The sequence below is a fragment of the Diceros bicornis genome, chromosome 15 (assembly GCF_020826845.1).
Source record: "Diceros bicornis minor isolate mBicDic1 chromosome 15, mDicBic1.mat.cur, whole genome shotgun sequence".
Lineage (NCBI taxonomy): Eukaryota > Metazoa > Chordata > Mammalia > Perissodactyla > Rhinocerotidae > Diceros > Diceros bicornis.
Window position 1 is genome coordinate 31,201,770 of NC_080754.1, and position 20,699 is coordinate 31,222,468.

Below are 20,699 nucleotides of genomic sequence, written 5' to 3' on the forward strand. Positions count from 1 at the left end.
GGCAATCAGGGCCAGGGTGGTGGGAAGAGGGTCACTTGTAAAGTAGCAGGCCACAGCTGAGACCTACTGAGGATGAGCATTACTCAGAGGGTGGGTCCAGTTCCCATTTTAGACCCACAGTAAACTCTCCAGGCCCTGTTGTAGTTGGCTAATGGCAATCCCCAAACCACAGGCTCCAGAGATGTGAGCCAGCGTTCCAGGAGCAGCCACCCACGGGAGAGGGGAGGACAGAGGGAGAAAGCCTGGCTCAAGGTCTTGCATGTTTGGGACTGATTGCTTCAAATGGAGGGTTATTGCTCCCTCCAGTGCAGGGTTCATGGGTAAGACCTAATGCAAAACCCCGTCCACATCCACAGATGGTCACATGGCAGGGAGATGAGCTTGCCCTCCCCAAAGTCAACATCAAGAGAACGGAAAGAGTCCTGGGGTCACTTGGAAGTTCTTCATCCTCATTTTTTTTTTTTTTCAAGCTCAGAAAGACCAGCCCACCACTGAGGAAGCTTGGTTTGGATGGCTCTCCACACCCCTGGTCAGATTGCTATCTTTCAACTAAAACACAGGCTTAGTTGAATTTTCTTCCAAACTTCATTTCAAACAATTATTTTGGCATGTTATCTATAATATTTCCTTGGGAGGTTCTTCCATGTTAAAAAAAAAAATTCACCATATCCTGTGAATGACTGGATTGAGAAATAAAACCTTAAATCAGTCAAGATGTATGAAGATTTGAGTGACTCCTGTGCATGAGCTGCACTGCCGAAGCCCTCATTCAATGCAACAGCAAAGAAAGATGACACCGTAGAATAATCCAGGTCTGGACACCTTTGGCAATTTACAAAATCTGAGAGTCTCTACCTTGAAAAGTCACCTGTTCAATCCCTTGCCTTAAGATCAGATCATACTTGAATCCTCAGACCCTTTAGTCCTTGAACACACACACACACACACACACACACACACACACACAGAAATACACATTTGTATGCAATATGGCACCCTCCCCCCAGAACTCACAGCAATTAGGAGTTGAATTCCCCAGTTTGCTGGTCTGGACTTAGAGACCAAGCAAAAGGGACTCTTGAGAAGCAAAAAGGAATTCCACACTGGTGAGGTTAGGGCTGCAGTCCTTAAAAGCGAGGTGGTTTCATGGAGACCGACTGCTTTAAAAAGGGAAGGGTCTGGACGCTCTCAGAGCGGAATTGGGTGAAGTGGCGAGGGGAAGGGCTTCAGGAGCCTTGAAGATTGGAGCGGGCGCTGCTTGGGCGGGGCTGGGATTTGCGGGGCGCGGTGGGTTTTACCTTCTGAGCATCCCCATCTGCCCTCTTACTCTGTCCGACAGCCCAGGGCGCCACAGTTGCTCTATTCTCCACCCATCTCTGAAAACCTTCCATCTCGGATGCTACTTCAAAGCCCCCTGGGAAAGCCAAGTTGCCAATTAAGCCTCTTTGAGGCAGGTTCTCATTCCTTCCCCACTAATTGAAATGTTACTCCTTTTACTAAACCCATAAACCACCCAAACACAACGGTCTTCCTCATTTGCATTGTAACAATGTCCCTAATGTGCTTCCAAGAGCTGTGCGTGCAGGCGAACCTTTTCTCCGTTCCCTGTATGAACCGTCAAAAGCAATTCCGAGGCAAAGGCCTTCATTTCCATCCCTATACAGCTGCTCATTAGCTAAGGTGGAATAAATTTCTTTTATTCTGGCTTCATTTCCCAGGATGATAATGTCTTTTTGTCTCAGGTCACTGTTCCCAAACTAGGCCTTAATTGCTGATAGTAATTGAGTTAATACATATTTACAGCCCAGGAAGGTTAAAGAAGGTCTCCCGTAGTTTTATTTGAGACATTTTACTTAACCTGCAATAAAATCATTAATAAGTTGTTCAGTGTTAATTCTTTTTGTCTTTTATCTTGTCTCTGCCCCCATGAGAAAGCTGGGTGAAGGCAAATGGCTTTGGTGTGGGATTGGTTCTCAGGCTGGATAGAGTGGGGAGCCCCGAACCTCACCTTGTCACCTCTGGGTTCTCCTGTATTCAGAGAGGAGGGCCTCTCCTCCGTGAAAGCATATAGCCTGGGGCAACGCTGTGCAGCTCTCCCAGGAGCCCAGCCAAAGAGCGCAGGCTGGATGATGAAATCCCATCAAAGCCACAGGGCTGGGCCAGGCTCCTGAATCAGCTCCCACCAGTAACTCGAGCCCAAAGTGCGCACAGGCTGGGCACTGAGCCGAGGTGTCAGGCCATTCGACAGTCTGGCCTCTGGAGCCTGCCCAGAAAAAGGGGCTGAAACAGGGCTGGAGGAGGGACCAAGTGCAAAGGCAATGCCCGGGTAAGCCAGGGGGTTTCCAAACCTCACCCTGGGAGGCCCGATGGCTTATTTATGAAAAGTCAATCTTGTCACACTCCCCCCTTCTCCTTCCCATAAACAACGGGCAGAGACGTGGAGGCCCCCTTCACCATGGGGTTCCAGGCCTCTTTAGCCCATCAGAGGGAAACTGCCTTACCAAAAATGAAATTGGCTGAGTCAACCTGCGTGTTTGACTGCCTCCAGAGTGCTGCTTCCAGGTGCCAGAAGCTTCCTTCCTCTCTCCCTTGCCTTGCCTGGGCCGCTGATTACTTTTCTTCCTGATTATCCAAAAAAGCAGGGCCTGAGGAATGGACCAGACTGTGGCAGATGTAGCTGGCAATTCCCTAGAATCTCTGCTGTCGTGTGTTTCCTGGGCACACATCTAGACTGCAGTTTCCAGATTCTCTTGCAGTTAGACCTGGGTAGAAGGAAGTGACAAGAGCCATCTCCAGCCTCTTTGCCCTGTCTGCTTGCCTGGAGTGGAGATGACCCTCTGGGCACCTTTGAAGCCAAATGTTAAAAATGGCAGAGCCTCAGTCAGCTCAAAAATTTAAATGATGGGTGGAGGCTAGCTGTCCCACACATCCTACGTATGAGAAAGAAATAAATGTCTATGGGGCTTAAACCATTATATGCTTTGGCAACTGTTTGTTACAGCAGGGAATTTGCTACACAGGCTGATACATACAACACTATGGAGTGTGGGGGTTGTGGCCTTGGCCTAGAATGCTCATCCATCAGTGCCTCTCCCACTCATCCCTGAAGACCCAGCTCAAATTTTGCCCCTCTGTGGAGCCTTCTCATGGGCAGAGGGAACACAGGTGTAGCCTTATCCCTGGGCTCCAACCAAAGCCACATTTGCCTACCTCTAGGCAGACTGAGTGGAGCAGGAATCTGGGACAAGGCCAACTGAGCAAGATTTCGAAACTCCGCCTGAAGGCCAAAAGCCTCCAAATTAAAGGTAGCTCCTTAGAGATGCTGATCTCATAATTCTTCGTTTCTGAAATCAGGCTCAAGGACCCTGGATGAGGAGAATAAGTACTAAACTGGTTTCCTGGGCAATTCAACATGTGGGAGAGAGATGGGCCCTTAGAAATCATCTGCTCCTGCCCCTTCTTACAGATGAAGAGACTGAGGCCCAAAGTGGAACAGGCAAAATCAATACCTGGGCCTCCTGACTCTCAGCCTGATGTTCCTTAATTGTCTTATTTAAGCAAGGCACATGACATGTGCTGTTGTCAAGTTTCCCTGTGCGTCTCCTGGTACATGCTCAGAATGATGCCTCCTTTTCAGTTCACCGAGATGTGCTTATCTTCAGGCCGCTCTATTTCAGTGTTCTCATATACTATTCCACACTGCCTTCCTTCTGCTCTCTGGGCGTTTAACGCAAAGTTCTTGGTGCTGACTCCCAGTGTGAGCATGCTGGGAAGGGCCAACATTTCCAAGGTTAACTGTTCACTATCCATCTGGATGGATATGGCCCATTCAAGGAGCATAGACCTATTTCTTTGCTCTACAGCAAAGGATGGGGACAGGCAGGCATGTGGCATCACAAGCCATTCCCTGTTTCCTTGTGCTGTCCTTCCCTTCGTGGGATGCAGAGTCCTTGGGGAGGGGTTCCATCCCCATTTTACAGAGAAGGGAACTGAGGCTCAGAGAGGTTTGGCGGTTAGCCCAAGGCTTTTGCAAGATGTGGTGTCCTTCTTCTGACTCCTCCTCCTGTGTGCTTCCCACTGCAGGGTGGCCTATCAGAGTGAGACATTTCTCTCTTTCTCTAAGTCACAAAAGAAAGCGACACTGTATAGTTTGGGGGTATATTTTGGAATGTAAAACTCAATCAACCACAATTTCTCTGATTATTTTCCAAAGCACAGACTTATTTTCCAGGGTTAATTTCTGAAAGTCTAAGGGGCATGCTGGTCAAAACTTGAAATCTGCCCTAACCTAGGGGTTGATGTAGGTTTCCACAATGCAGTCTCATCCTGTCAGCATTTTTCGTGATTGTTGGAGCTGGTTCAAAACCCATGTTTCTGCCCTCACATCCTTCCTTTCAGGAAGCTTCAGAGGAATCAGAATCCGGGCTGCTTGGCTCAGGAAGGACCCTTAAGGTCATGTAGCCCAATCCTCTCAGGTTGTATTTTTGGGGGGCCATAAGCCCATGTGAGCTGGCAGCAGGGCTGGCCTGGTGTCTCAACCCTTCAGCACAAAGTGCTTTATGGAGAACACATGGTAGGGAATCCAGATTGGTTACTGTCTCCATAAAGCCAAGGAGGAACAAGCATTTTCTTTAAGGCCCATAGCCTGGAGCAAGGAGGAGGCCATTTTCCTTTGGGAAATATGTTACATACCACCCTGTCTACACTTCATTTATGAAATTGTCACCTTTGGGGAATGCTAATGTCTCTTTTCCTCTGGGATGGCACTCTGCATCTCTCTGATTCATCCCTTCTGCTTTGTCAGGAGTTCTTTTTTAGTTAAGTGTGTATGTGGGCAGGCAGGGAGGTGGTGGTCTGGGTGGTGTATGTAGTGGTGGGTGACAGTCACTCAGACACTGGAGATGGAGGAAGGAAGGGGGTGTTTGACAAGGTTAGAGTTGGCAGTGCCCACCAACAGCCACTCTTTAGTATTTACCGTATGTTTAGTATAATGAAGGAATTTGCTTCGTATATGCATACTTCATAATTCACTGGGTGCTTTTTCCATTTGGTATCTTTTTAATTCCTTTAAAAAAATCTTGGGCCAGCCCTGTCGCATAGCAGTTAAGTGCCCGCGCTCCGCTGCTGGCGGCCCGGGTTCGGATCCCAGGCGTGCACCGCTTGTCAGGCCATGCTGTGGCGGCGTCCCATACAAAGTGGAGAAAGATGGGCACAGATGTTAGCCCAGGGCCAGCCTTCCTCAGCAAAAAAAACGGAGGATTAGCATGGATGTTAGCTCAGGGCTGATCTTCCTCACACACACACACAAAAAATCTTTGTAAAGCAGAGAGCTGGAGAGGAAGAGCTAACATGTTGGGGAGTCTACAATACTCTAGGAAATGTGCTTCTCATTTTCACGCATATATGAAAAAACTCTTCCAATCCCGACAACACTGTGACACAAATAATCCTGTCTTAATTGTCATGGTGAGGAGATCTGTGCTCAGACCAGTGACTTGCCTGAGATATCACAGCTAGTAAGTGGGAGAGGTAGGATTTGAATTCAGATCTGTATGAGTCAAAGCCAGGTTTCTTTCCATGACACCAAACTGCTTCCCTAAGTACGTAGAACCGTTAGCAAAGAGGAGCAAACACTCCCAATTTGCAGCTTGAGTAAAAATGAGTCTGTAAGTCTCAGACAGGCATAAAGTACTATACTTTCTAATCATGAAATTGTGACTAAAATTCCAACCTGTGCTAAGTGAAATGGTGTACTCCGAGATATGGTCCCACCCCCAAGAGACCAGCCATCAATTGGGAGCCACGTCTGATACTTGTGTCCCAACAGGGAATGGTTCAGAATGAGCCCGTGGGTGATGGGTAAATTGAGTGGTATAAATGATGAAGACTGAAGGATCTGAGATGCTGATCAGCACTGAGGCCAGACTGTGGTCCTGTCTGCCAGTCTGTTAACATTGTCTTTGCTGTAGGCTGTGAATCTTTTTATACCATTTTTCAGAACCTCTTGTGATCTGGAAATAAGAAAACTGAAATCAATTGCAGACAAATATTTTGCAGTAATTGCATCTCCTTATCAAGGGCAGGGCTCTCTCCTCTTGGAGAATGAAGCTGGAGCTGGTGTAATCACTGGTCAGATCTTCTCCTCACAATGGTCTGAGTGGGAGCCTCTTCCCTCAATGTTACCTCCAATAGGAACAGGGAATAAACACTCTTGTAAGACAGTTGGTCTCATTTTGTGGGTGTGAATTCAATGGCTCACGGCTGCATTCTACTCATCCTGGCTCCGGCTTAAGTTTTAAAAACTAATTCTCTCTGCATTAATCTGAAAAGATCCTTCAAACAAAAGCTCAACATCTGAGTCTATTTACCGAGTGTGCAGCTGTGTCAATTGGCCAAGACAAAGAGAGGCTTCCTGGTCAGCCCACAAGGGGCTGCAGGTAGTCTTGCAAACAGAGAAACACAAGGCAGGGTCCTTTCATGAGCCAATGAACCTCCTTCCAATAAGGAAGAGCCGGAGCTGAGGGGTCAAGAGAAAAGGTGCCGCCCCACCCCCACCCTCACCACACACACAAGGGGGACTGAAAGATATGATCTGTAAGCCCATCAATTAGGGCTATTAAAAAGGTAATTAGCCCTCTTCCATGGAAACCAAGGACAGAGATGTGAAAAGGGGGAAATTCATTTCCCTGTGGTTACATTTTAATGCGACCAGTACACTTGAGGAATGAAGCGAGATGCTATTGTTGAGAATATCACTTGGTTGGTCTTAATGGGAAGGTGCTATCAAGTCAATTAAAGAGCTATCTTACAATAAACACAATAACTGTTTTTTATTTTTGAAAAATGCTTTTTTCTGCTACCAGTCAAACTCTAGATTCAAATCAAGTGGCCAGATTTGGGAGGCCAGGGAGGAGCCGAGAGTCATTTCCTTTCTAGTCTCTTTTCCCGAAGAGAATCGTGGCAGGAAATGAAATCTGAAAATGTCAACAATGAGCAATTTGTTTTAGATTCTGATAAGTGTGAAATTCAGAATTAGTGTTTCTGTTCCCTCTCTTTTCAAATATGTGTGGGTATTTTGATAATAAAGTCCGAGAGACAAAAAAAAAATGAGTAGAGGAAAGACTCATTTCTCAAAATGAGATTTGAAGCTATCTATTGAAATGGATCTCACCCGTATGGTGCTCTGTGCAACACTGGCCCAGGTCACAATGAATGTACTTACACATATTTACATTGTATGTGTTTGTGTGCATGCTTGCAAGTGAAGGCTAATTTAATTTTGTTTTATTTTTCTCTACTATCTCATTCTCTCTTTCGCCTTCACTTCCCCTTTCTACTTCATTGAGGTAAAATGTACATGCAGTGAGATGCACACATCTTGTGTCCAATTGGATGTATCACATAATGTTAATCCATACAACAATCAAGATATTCAATATTTTCATCACCTCTAGTCCTCCTCCCCAATCCAGTCAATAACCGTCCCTCCCTGCAATCACTGTTTTGATTTTTATTACTATGGATTAGTTTTGCCTTTTCTTGAATTCCATATAAATGATATCATACGGTATGAATTCTTTTTGTCTGACATCTTTCACTCAAAATAGTGTTTTTGAGATTCATTTGTGATGTTGATTGAGCATATCAGTTCACTCTCTTTTACTTATAAGTAGTATTCCATTGTATGACTACACCACAATGTATCCATTCTTGTGTTGATGGACATTTGGGCTTTTTCTAATTTGGGGCTATTATGAATAAAGCTACTATAAACATTCTTGTATAAGACTTTTTATGGGCACATGTTTTTATTTCCCTTGGGCAATCACCTAGGAGTGGATTTTTTGAGTCAGAGATTAGGTGTCTCTCTAACTTTAGAAGAAACGAAGAAACTGCCAAACAGTTTTCTAAAGTGGTTGTACCATCTTTTACATCCAAAAGCAGTGTATGAGAGTTTCAGTGGTTCCACCTACTTACAAACATTTGATGTTGTCAGACTTTTTAACAGTAGCTGTTCTAATGGGTATGAAGTGGTAATTCGTTGTGGTTTTAGTTTGTATTTTTCTGATGGCTAATGATGTTGAACACCTTTTTATGTGATTATTATCCATTTGCATATCTCCTTTCAGGAAGTTTCTGTTTAAGTTTTTGCCCATTATTTATTGGTTTGTCTTCTTATTATTAATTTGTAGGTATTCTTTATATATTCTAGATAAAAGTCTCTTCTAATATATACATATAGCAAATAATTTTTTTGGTCTATGGCTTTCATTTTCATTTTCTTAAGGGTGTCTTTTTGATGATCAAAAGTTTATTATTTTGATGAAGTCCAATTTTTCAAGTTTTGCTTTTATGATTAGTGCTTTTTCTGTCCCATCTAAGAAATCTTTGCCTAACCCAAGGCTGTGAATACATTCCTCTATGCTTTCTTCTAGCAGCTCTACAATTTTAGCTTTTGCAATTAACTCTATAATTCATCTCAAATTAATTTTTTTGTGTATGGTGTGAGGTAAGGGTTGAGGTTTATTTTTTCCAAGAATTTATCCAGTAGTTGCAGTTCCATTTGATGAGAACTTTCCTTTCCCCATTGAATTGCTCTGATGCCATTGTCATAGATCAATTGACTGTATGTGATCATGAATGGATGTGGCTCCACTTCTGAACTCTCCATTTTTTGTGTATCTTTATGCCAACTCTGCTTTGCCTTCATTGTTGTAGGGTTTTAATACGTCCTGAAATCAGATACTGTGAGTTCTCTAATCTTGCTCTTTTATTTTATTTTATTTTTGTGAGGAAGATCAGCCCTGAGCTAACATCTATTGCCAATCCTCCTCCTTTTTTTTTTTTTTTTTTTACCCCAAAGCCCCAGTAGATAGTTGTATGTCGTAGTTGCACATCCTTCTAGTTTCTGTATGTGGGACGCCGCCTCAGCACAGCCGGAAAAGCAGTGCATCAGTGCGCACCCAGGATCCGAACCTGGGCTGCCAGTAGTGGAGTGCACATACTTAACCGCTAAGCCACGGGGTTGGCCCCATCTTGCTCTTTTAAAGATTATTTTGGCCACTCTAGTCCTTGGCATTTTTGTATAAATTTTGGAATCAACTTGTCAATTGCTACAAAAAAGTCATTGAGATTTTGATTGGGATTGTGTTAAATCTGTAGACCAATTTGGGGAGAGGGAGAGTTGACCACTTAACAATGTTGAGCCTTTTAATTAATGAACATGATATGATGTAACTTTCTACTTGTTTTCTCTTAGTTTTTCAGCAATATTGTATACATTTTAATATAGGTGTCTTGTACATCTTTAGTCAAACTTATTCCTAAATGTTTTGTGTATTTTGATGCCCTGTAAATGATGTTTTGAAAATTTTATTTTCTAATTTTTTGTTGTTAGTATATAAAAATAAATTGATATTTGTATATTTGACCTTGTAGTTTGCTATGTTGCTAAATTCCCTAATTAATTGTGCTAGTGGCTTTATAGATCCCTTAGGATTTTCTATATACCTATTCATGTCATCTACAAATACGGAAAGTTCTACTTCTTTCTTTCCAATCCTTATACTTTTTATTCCACCTTATTGCCCTGGCCAAGATCTCTAGGACAGCACGGCACTGAATAGAGGTAGTAAGAGCTGATATCCTTGCCTTGTTCCTAATCTTAGAGAGAACGTTTTCAATAATCCACTAAGTATGATGTTAACTGTGGATTTCTCATAGCTGTCCTTTATCAGACATTTTATTCCTAGTTTGCTGAGAAGTTTCTAAAATCATAAATGGTTATTGATTTTGGTCAAATGCCATTTCTTTATTTTTGAGATGATTATATGGTATTTATTATTCTATTGATATTGTGAATTAAATTGACTGCTTTTTGAATGTTAAATCAAACTTGCATTACTGGGATAAACCTCACTTAGTCATAATGTGTTATCTTTTTTATATAATGCTGGATTTGATTTGATAACATCTGTTAAGCAGTTTTGCATCTATGTTTATGAAGGATATTAATCTGTAGTTTTTATTTTCTTGTAGTTTTTTTGTCAGTGTTATGCTGTGGTGGTTAGTTTTATGTGTCAACTTGGCTAGGCTATAGTACTCAGTTATTCAATCAAACACTAACCTAGGTGTTGCTGTGAAGGTATTTTGTAGATGTGGTTAACATCTGTAATCAGTTGACTTTAAGGAAAGGAGATTACCTTTGATAGCAAGGGTGGGCCTAATCCAATCAGTTGAAGGCCTTAAGAGCAAAACAGATTTCCCAGGGAAGAAATTCTGCCTCAAGACTGCAGCATCAATTCCTACCAGAGTTTCCAGCCTGCTGGCCTGCCCTACTCATTTTGGACTTGCCAGGCCCCACAATTGCATGAGCCAAGAGCCAATTCCTTAAAATAAATCTCTATCTATCTACCAAAGCAAGTATGTATATATATATAGTGTGTATATATAAAAGTATCTATCTCTATCTTCTCTCTCTCTCTTTCTCTCTATCTATCTGTATATATATGTATATATATATATGTATATATCTAAATCTTGTGATGGTTTGTGTTAAGGATTTGTTATGGTGGGTCTATTTCAGTTTTGTGTTTAGGGCATGGTCCTTCTTCTATGGCATGGTCACATGGTCCTTTCTCTGAAGGTGCAGAATTTCTGGAGTCTCACATGAATGCGTGAGGTGCTCACCAAGATGTCTCTTTACTCTGCTTGGCTAGAACTCCAAAGTCTTTCAACATTAAGGACCTCTGGTGTCTCTATTCAGATTTCATCCCCATTGAATGTATTCTCTGATAGGACTAGTAGAGTTTTGTCCTGTGCATTTACAGCCCTGCTCTCAGTCAAGGAGGCAGAAGGACTCCCCAGTATAACCTTCTGGCACCCTGGCTACACAGCTGCCTCTTATCTGGTACCCTGCCCCGCAAATTCCAGCTGTGTCAGCATCCCCAGCCTCCATCTCTGCCTCCTCAGCTCAGCGTGCTCGCCACACTCTGCTGGTGTTCCACCTCCCTGCACTACGGTCTGGTGTCTGTCCCCTATACAGAAAGCCAGGTTGCATGGAGAGTTCACTTCTTGATCCCTGTCTCTCAAGGATCAGAGTCCTGCTCTCTATTGCTCAATGCCTGAAGAGTTGCTTCCTATATTTTGTCCTGTTTAATCATTACTTACGGTGGGAAGGCATGACCAGTACCAATTTACTCCATCATGGCCAAAAATGGAATTTCACCTATACCTACATTTGTCAATCCACCCTCCAAACCAAGAACATACCTACACTGGGTTCAGAAACATCACTGGATGATTCTTACACTTGTCTTCCAACTTCCTCAACAAACAAACAAATAAACAAATCATAGTTTCTAAAAATTCAAGCCAGTCCTTAGTAGTTCCTCCGAGGCCACCATTTCCCAAACTGTGTTCTGAGGAACGCTAGCACCATAAGAAGTTCAATGGGAATCTGTGTATAAAGGATTCTCTGATCCAATACTTTGGGGAAAATGTAATGTCTGAGTTTTCTTCCTGGAGAGTCACATACACATTAACATATTAAAGACTCTCACAAGTCCTGTTGAAAATTTTCATTAACTCCGGGTTTCCCGAGCTTAATTGATTAGTGGAACTTCTTCACTGAATATTCATTAATATTGGAAACATGTGCTCTTCAGGTTCACGATTATCTGACCCCTTGTCTATTTTCCCCAAAGTTTTGGAAAAATACCATTCAGAAGGGGAAAAGAGAGCTTTTAGGTTTGGTGAATCATTCAGAATCAAGGCAGCTGATGTGATATTTAAGCTGAACATTTTTGGTAAAGCCAGCAATTAAACAGATAATTTAAACCTCTCCAGCAAACTATGTGTCTGGGTTACATATTCTAAATATGCAGACAAGAGGTGTTATAGGAAAAGAGACTTTTTCCTTTGAAGCTGATGGAGTCAGATCAGCATATTTATTTTTTAAAGCCCTAGAAATCTGAAAGTATAATGCTAGCCCATAAAGTCTTACCTTCAAAAGTATTTCATATATTACTCTACTTTTTAGATAATAACCCACATATATAAATTTTATTAGTCATTTATGAACCCCCCTAAAATACTTTTGGAAACATTTTCCAGCTCAAACACCTTTTTAAAACCAAATGACATCATGTCTGTCAGTGTATATTGTTCTGTAATGGAGATTGCTTCCCCACCCCTCCATAAAGCAATGGTTGAAAAGTTTGTCATCCTCCTCCCTAAAAGTAATAACCTGGAAAATGTGAGTGCAATGAAACCCCAGAACAGAGCGCTGAGGAAGTCAGCTATATTTAAAAACCTCTACCCAGGGGAATCGCCTCGGGTAAAGCAAGAAGCACGTCCCACGATCCTGGGAACTTCAGGGGTCAATGCAGAGTGAACACAGTGCGCGGCCTTTAGTTGTAGAGTATCTCCCAGTTCCTGAGCAGGCTGCCTGCACCTCTTCGCTGATCTCTGCTAGCTCCACATCCTGACTTGGAGGCAAAAGCCAAGTCGATGCATACTTATTCATTCATTCAGTGCATTCAGTTACTAATTCAAAACTGACTTACTGAGTGCCCATTATGTACCAGGCACAATTCCACAGGTGCCAGGATGTAGTAATGGAGAAATCGAGGCCCTGCCTTCATGGAATTTACATTCTAGTGAGGGAGATGGACAGCCCGTCAATCAAGTCACAGAGTGAGAAACGCTACAGGGAAAAGAAATCATGTGAAGACGTCGGACGGTTGTTGGAAGGAAACTATTACGTAGGGTGAGTAGGAAGATTTTTTCTGAGAGGTAACATCTATGCAGTGACATGAATGAGAGGATGAGCCAAAGAAACATTTACAGGGAGAGCTTTCCAGGCAGTGGGAGCAGTGAGTGCAAAGGCCCTGAGGGTGGGGCTTTTAGTTGAATCCAGTGGCTCCTAAACGCTAACTGGGTGCATCAGACTCACCTAGAAAGCTTAAAAATCAAATCAGATTCCTGGGCGCCACAGTCTCAGAGCCTGATTCAATAAACCAGATGAGGGATCTGGGAACCTAGATTTTTTAAAAAGCTTCCCAAAAGGTTTCAATGCTTAGCTCAGTTTAGGAAACTCTGATTTAATCCAGTGACCTTATGGCTTTACCTGCATGTGTTGTGTGTAATGGTCCAGGGAGAATCAATTGAGGTCCAGAGAGGGGAGGTGATTTTGCCCCTGGTCACAGAGTTAAATTGTGATAGACCCAGGCTCAGAAACCAAATTCCTACACTCCTAACTAATGCTTGGTCTCTTCTACCCACTCTCTTATCTACCTCACCCTCTCCTCCCTCCTGCTCATCTCCCCCAACAGAAGAGGCCAATAGAATGTTTTCCCTCTAATAATAGTTATTGTTATTATTATTACTATAAATAATAGCTACCATTTATTGGATGTTTACCTGAGTCCAGGCATTGTTCTGAGGACTTGACATATATTAATTCATTTAATCCTCACAATAACCTTACGAGATTGGTGTGCTTATTATTCTCACCTCACAGATGAGGCAGCTGAGGCTGGAGAGGTGAAGTAACTTGCCCAAGGCCACACAGCTGACAAACGATGGAGCCGGGCTATCTCCCCGCATTGTGTTTATAATCCTGGACTCACTGCATTGTTGCATCATGCTGATCTGGGCGAGAACTCGGGGCTGATCATTGTTGCTGTTATTGACTCGCAACAACAGGAAACCTCGGTTCCTCGTCCCGCGCACGTCCCGGTGACACCCGCTGTATCGGTATGCGGGCAGCTGGGGTACACCTAAGCCAACGGTGTGCAAGGTCAGGCGGTGGAGTCTGTCCCTTGGGAAAGCAACTGTGGTCTGAACATGAATTATTTACCTTTTAGAAACTTCAGGTGATTCAGGTTTCCCTTTAGTGATTTTCAAAATAGGCTCTGCTGAGAATGCAGAAGGATAAGCTGGCGTGCTTGCTGCATGCTGATGGCAAAGCTTGCGCATCCTCTGAGTCATAGCTGCATCCGAGTAACACGTTATTGGGACTTCTCCCCTGAGGCCAGGAGGGCTGGTCGTGTCATTTATCTCACTGTGGGGGGCCCTGAAAGCAAGGTCCAAGATGAAGACAGTATGATCTCTGTTGTCTAGGAGCTCACAAACAACTATAATTCACAGCAGAAAGTAGCGTTATTCCATCAGAATGCTGGAGGCATAGAGGGCCATGGTCATTCCGAGCAGCTAGTACCTCCTGAGAAGAACAGGAAGGATCTAGTTGGATCTGGGCCTTGATGTCACGGGTACAAATAGGGGAAGGGAACTCCAGGAGGAAGGAACAGCCTCAGCAAAATCACAGAGGTGTGACATGGCATGACAGTTTTGGGAAAGGGAGACAAATACAGGGCTTAGAAAAAATGTGTGTAGATCTCATTATAGGTGTAGCTAGTATATTTCTACAAGCTAGGAGTTCAAGGTGAGACAGACTCCATGCTATATATCCTTGCTAGCTTTTTACTGCATTATCTTTCAAATGCCCAGACCAATAGCACAGAACACATTGCACTGGGATCCTTGTCAAATAGAATAGAGAGTACGTGGTTCACAAATTACTATAATTGCCCTCAAAATATCATGGCGGTATTTTATTTTTATTATTCCTGATAAACTTAACAACAGATCATATGATGGGGTACAGAAGGAGGGCGTTGGATGGGAGGCTGGGCTCAAGTGCCCCCTCAAATCCGTCCCAGCCCTGAGGAACTATGCTGACACATCCAGTAGCGATCGTTCAGAACTAAAGCATTCGTGTGACCAGCTACATTGCATGATCTGTGAGCTCTGGCATCTGGAGGATGTCCTGTGGGCCCCTCTCAGTATTAAGGTCTTTAGAAGATGCATGTCTATTTCACACTAGTTCCTGTGGAAAGGATGAAAGAGAGGCAAAGATCCTGAAACTTCAAAGCCAGCTGTGAAGACAGGGCCAGACCCCACTAAGACACAGGGCTGTGCTGGGGCTGGCTCAGAACCAGCTCATGGAGTCAATTGTTAAATTTTTAGGAATTTTGTGGGCCATTTGTTAAATACAACCGTTATTAAAATTAAATTATATGAATTTACGATTAAATAAATTGTATTTTAAAAAGGAACCAAAGACTGAATACTCATCATTTCATAATTATTTTACTACCTTTTACCATCACACATGCTCTTGGGGTTGTTACATCTCTTGTAACTGCATGGTAGATGGAGATACTATAAAATGGTGTGCTGTTGTCCATCTCTTCCCAACTCTGCATTCAGTGAGGTCATGTTGGCAGCTTGAAATTAGTCATGGTGTGACTATTTACCATAGAAATGGGCAAGACAGTAGAAATCAGGGAGTGATTATTGTTTTGTTGATATCTAGACTTAAGAAAGTGATGAAGAAATATTAATAATTCAAATTAAACTTAAAAGTGTGTTCTGTCTATAGCCATTACATTGTGAATAACACAAAAAGCTGAGGAAATATTCTTCCAGTATTCAAAAACTATCACTCAATTCAGCAAAGAAGTCTCTCACATCATTGATGAAAACATGAAGTTCCTACAATCTTTACTTTTCACTTTTGTCTTATTAATTTAAATGAAAATATCAACTAACATTCATGTTAGAACTACACTTGTTTGTCAACAGCTACCTTAGATTGGCTACAGATTCAAGATTTTAGCAGCAATCAATGAAAGCATTTTGTGGGACTCAATTGGTTGTATGAAATTTACAATAAATAGGATTGTGTATGTTTTTTTTAATTATTTTTTATTTTATTTTTTTGGTGAGGAAGATTAGCCCTGAGCTGACATCTGTTGCCAATCCTCCTCCTTTTGCTGAGGAAGATTGGCCCTGGGCTAACATCCGTGCCCATCTTCCTCCACTTTATATGTGGGACACTGCCACAGCATGGCTTGATAAGTGGTGCATGGGTCCACGCCTGGGAAATGAATCTGCGAACCCCGGGCTGCCAAAGCAGAGGGCGCGAATTTAACCACTATGCCACCAGGCTGGCCCCTGTTATTTTTAAATTGTGTGCCACACATTCTTTATATCAGTAAAATTTATAACATACTTATGTCTGTCTATCTGTCTGTCTATCTATCTATCTATCTATCTATCTATCTATCTATCTATCTATCTTTTTCACCAGAGAACCAGTTGTTAAACCTTTACTAGCATGCCACTGCTGAGATATTTATTCCATGCAAATTGACAAGGAGAAAAAATAATTCCTTTACATAACACAAATCAGTTGGTCTCTGGAGAACAGGACTGACTTCGTTTGGGTGCAGATGGTCTCCTGGGAGCTGATGAAAGGCAGCTCATTAAATACACAGTGTAATGAACAGTAGTTTACTCCCTTTTAAACAAAATGCACTTTAAGGGAGCTCAAAGATTTTAGCAACAACACTCCTGGTAACAGCCTCTCAGGATGATAATATTGGATGCTGTGCTCCCACCTCTTCCTAGTGACAGCTCCAGAAGCAGAAGGTCTGTGGTTGGCATCTCCTGAACTCTTCCTCACTCATTCCAGTCAGCCACAGCAGCCTCCTCGCTGGTCCTCCAGCATGCCAAGCACACTCCTACCTCAGAGCTTTGCACCTGCTGTTCCCTCTGCCTGGAACAGTCTATTCTGGCTATGCACCACTCACATCCTTACTTTATTCAAATATCACCTCCCCAACCACCCAATCTAAAGCATCACCCCTCTTCCTCTCTTCACGCTCTGTTTACCTTGTTATATTCCCCTTCACAGCACCTACCACTACCTGATAGATGATGTTGATTTATTGTCTAACTAGGTATGTTCCTAAGGGCAGAGGTTTCAATCTGCTTTTCTCACCCCGGAACCTCGAACAGGACTTGGCACAGAGCAGGTGCTCAATAAATTTTGTTGCAAGATGAATATATGAGCTTGGCTTCGAGTTTTGTTTTGTCTCAAGGATCACTTTCCGCTTTTGCTCCACAGCCACGGGCCGGAACCAAAGGGAAGCATGAGGGGCAGACCTCATAACACGACCTCCCTCCCGAGCGCGGGCAGTGCTCACCTGGCTGTTGAAGCCGTCTGCCCAGGATTGGGGCCCTGCTTTGCCCGGGGCTTACCCCTAGGTAAAGGCCACTAGGCGTGAGGCTTCAGTGCCGGCGCGCCATCCAGTCCTTCGTCAGCTGAGTGTTGACAAACGAGTGCGCTCTGCCGTCTATAACCACCCCCCAGTCCTTGTTTAACTTTCCAGAAGATGGACGCCTCCTGGCTTTGCTTTTGAATTCTACTTCTTTGACTTAGAGGGGATAAAGGAGCAGAAACAACAAAGGCTGTTTAGAATTTAGTCTTCCCAATTGTTTGACCCGGTAAATAGATAAATAAAAAGGGGGGGAAGAAAAGAAAGAAAAGGAGAGCCAGGGCCGAGCGCTCCAGCTGTGGCCCCGATGGGCCTGGCTGACAGGAGCCCAATTACTGCGGGGCCAGTGCACCTGTGAGGAGTTAATGAGCAGCATCCAGAGCCGCTGCTCCCACAAGGGCTCCGATTAGGACCCCACAGAGGCAGCTCCGCCCCCACTCCTGGCCGGTCCTAATGACGGATTAGTCGCAGCAGGTTGTAGTTAGGGACACTCCACCTCTTTCTTAGGAGTAAGGGGAGTTATAGGTGGGCTGCCTGCTCGGTTTCCTTAGGGTTTTTAGACATTGAAACGGTTTCTGAATGAAATACTAAAAAGGCATAAATAAAAATATGAGGGGGAGGAGTTGTGTGTTCCATAGGAAATCAGCATGACTCTATTGGAGAATCAGGGGCTGTTGAGCAGGGAGTTCAGTCCCCTCCCTTCTCAGATGGGGAGACTGAGACCCTCGGAGGGCCTCTAGAGGGATGCTCAAACGAAAGTGGTTTCTTGGGGGCATGAAGAAACCACTTGTCTAAGGGTCAGTGGGAAGTGGTTACGTGCTTGTGTGACTATGAGAGAGCTCTGCATTCTGGCTCTGCTGCTTACCGATCATGTGGCCTTGGGCAAACTACCAAAGCTTCCTGTGTCCCTGTTCTTTATCTGTAAAACGGGAACAAGGCTAGTGCCTGCTCTCAGGGTTGCTGTCAAGTCCAAATGCATTAATGCACACAACACTCATAGAGAAAAATATGGGCCGCCGCAGCCTTAGGAAAGCATTATATTTTATGATTATTACGGTCTGCTTTTCCAGGCCCCCTTCCACGGTGTTGCTTCTAGGGACTGTCCTGTGAAGTTAGGATCAGTTTCAGACTGTAGATGTGGGTCGATGGCTGGTCTGATGTCATTCATTTTAGTCCCCCACATTCTTTCTGAGCATCTTCTCCATGCCGGGCGCTCTGCTAGACACCAGCTGTGCCAATAAATGTGTGCCAATGAGAGGAAGAGGCCTGTTCCTGAAGAGCCATTGGAAAGAGGCCCCGATTGGGAGTCAGAAGACATGCCTTCTAGAGGCAGGTCTCTGTCATGCTGGCCACACCAGCTTGGCAAGCTGTTTTGTTTCCCTGAATCTCCATGTCCTTCTCTGTCAAAAGGACAGGATGATCCCTACCCTGCCTTCCTCAGGATTCTACCAAGGGTCAAAGGACATAAGCGCATACAGACGGTCTTTGACTACAGTGAAATGCTGCTGCTAAGGTGAGGTAACAGTGAGACTGAAGTGGCCAGTCACCCGAAGGACCCCCAACGGCACTCACCCAGATGTGGACTGCGTGTTAATAGTGCTGAGAGTGGGCAACAGAGAAGAATCTGGGTAGGCTTGCTGGATACCCAAGCAGTGTAGCCAGAAGTCGGGAGAACCTGGGCTGAAATCCCAGCTCGACCAATTTCCAGCAGTGCGACCTTGAGCAGGTTACTTAACATCAGCCATTAACTCAGAATCATGATGGCTACCTCATGGGACAGTTGTAAGGAGAAGATGCAAGTGCTCAGAACAGAGCCTGATATATAGCGACCCCTCTGCCGGTTGGCTGTGCTTCGGTGAAGTCACCCCATTCCAGGGTCCAGCCCTTGTCGAGCCCCCAAGAGGATCTTGTTCACAGAGCCAGTTGTATAGGCAACTGATGTGTAGATGAGAATTCCAATTTATCCATTTACCGGGTGGAATTGACCTCTCTTGGGGACTGGAAACTCTTGTCCAGTCCATCATTTCTTTGTAGGCAAGCTCCCCAGCGGGAATCAGCTTCTTGCCTGTAAGCAGAGTTTCACGGCAAGAGAGGGAATTGAGGTCATTTCTTATGTCTGAGGGCACCGTGTCCAGATGGCCCAATGCATCCATCTCCATGTCACACCCACACCGGGGTCTGGGCAGAGCTATCTGTAGCCAGAGCCCTTCTCCCATTGCACAAACAACGCCAAGATCCAGTACTCTGTCCTTCCTTTTCTGTGCTGCTTCCTGACAAGTTACCTCTCTTATTTCTTTCTAGAAGTTCAGGAACTTGATTTCACTTGCTCCTAGGCTGGCTCTTCCTGCTTCTGGCCTATGGCATCTTCTAGCTTTTGGAGTACTCTATCTACCTGATGTTGCCCCTTGGGTACTGACTCTGCTGGCTCAGCTGCGTACAGCCTCCACGTAGTTTGCTTGCCCCCTACTTTCACAGAGGCGTGTCGTGGGCTTGGTACTTCCTAATCTATAGAACAGCGTAGCAGCTTTAAGCTCCTAGAGGACAGGGGTGTACTTGCGGAAGCTCTTTAGAAACTGGCGCTTCACCTCTGTTGTTTGTGAAGGGACTCTGAGGGCTGTGGGAGAGTTAACTGCTTCCTCCACGAGGCAGGGATCTGTGTCCGTTTCCTTCACTGATGTTTCCCAAATGCCAGGACAAAGCCCAGCACACAGTAGGCGTTCAATCATATCTCTTGACTGAATAAAAGCCACTTCTCAAGAAAGTGCCTTGTTTGTCTCAGGATCAGTTCTTCGGTTGGCTGTGGAAGACAGCATGCCCTGATGTCCTACCGGATAGGTCACTGTTACCTGTACTAGGCTCCTGCTTGCCGCACTCTGGGTTTGCTCTTTGGGGCTGAGATTTCACTGTCACGTAGGCCCTCATTGCCTCTTCCCACACAGCCCACCGGTCTCAGGACCTCCCAGGTGAAAGCCCTCTTCTGATCCCACCAATTCTCAGCTCAGATTTTAGATGGCTCCCCATGTCTTTGGAAATCGAGCACACATTTCTCACCTTGGTGGTCAAGGCCTCAGATCTGCCCCCGACCTAGCCCTCCAGATTCAAGCTCCATTTGTTCCCCACAAGGTCTCTTAGTTGCCTTTCAATTGCATTGCTCCATGTTTTCCAGACTTTCCCCTCCCACCTTTTTGTCTTCACCCCTTCCTTCATGTTGGTCCCTCTGTTTGGGACAACCTCCCCAACAAAACGATGTTCAAGAGGAGTAAGTGATTCCTCTGCCTGCTGGAGTCACTTAGAGCTTTTAAGACTTATCTTGAGCTTTCAAGACCCGTCTTCAACATCATTTTGTTTATAAAAACTCTAGCTAGACGAGCTCCCTTCCTCCTCTTATCCTCTGGTATGTGCATCCGTACCCCTCCTTCATTTTTCTCAACTTTTACAATTGTTTCTGTAATTCCCACATTCACTCCCATCCCTGTATGACTGAAAGTTCTCTGAGGATGAGAACTTGGTCTTAGTTTTATTTCCTTTTAAGTGCTGTGCACATGGTGTTCTCTCAGGAAATAACTGAGTTGA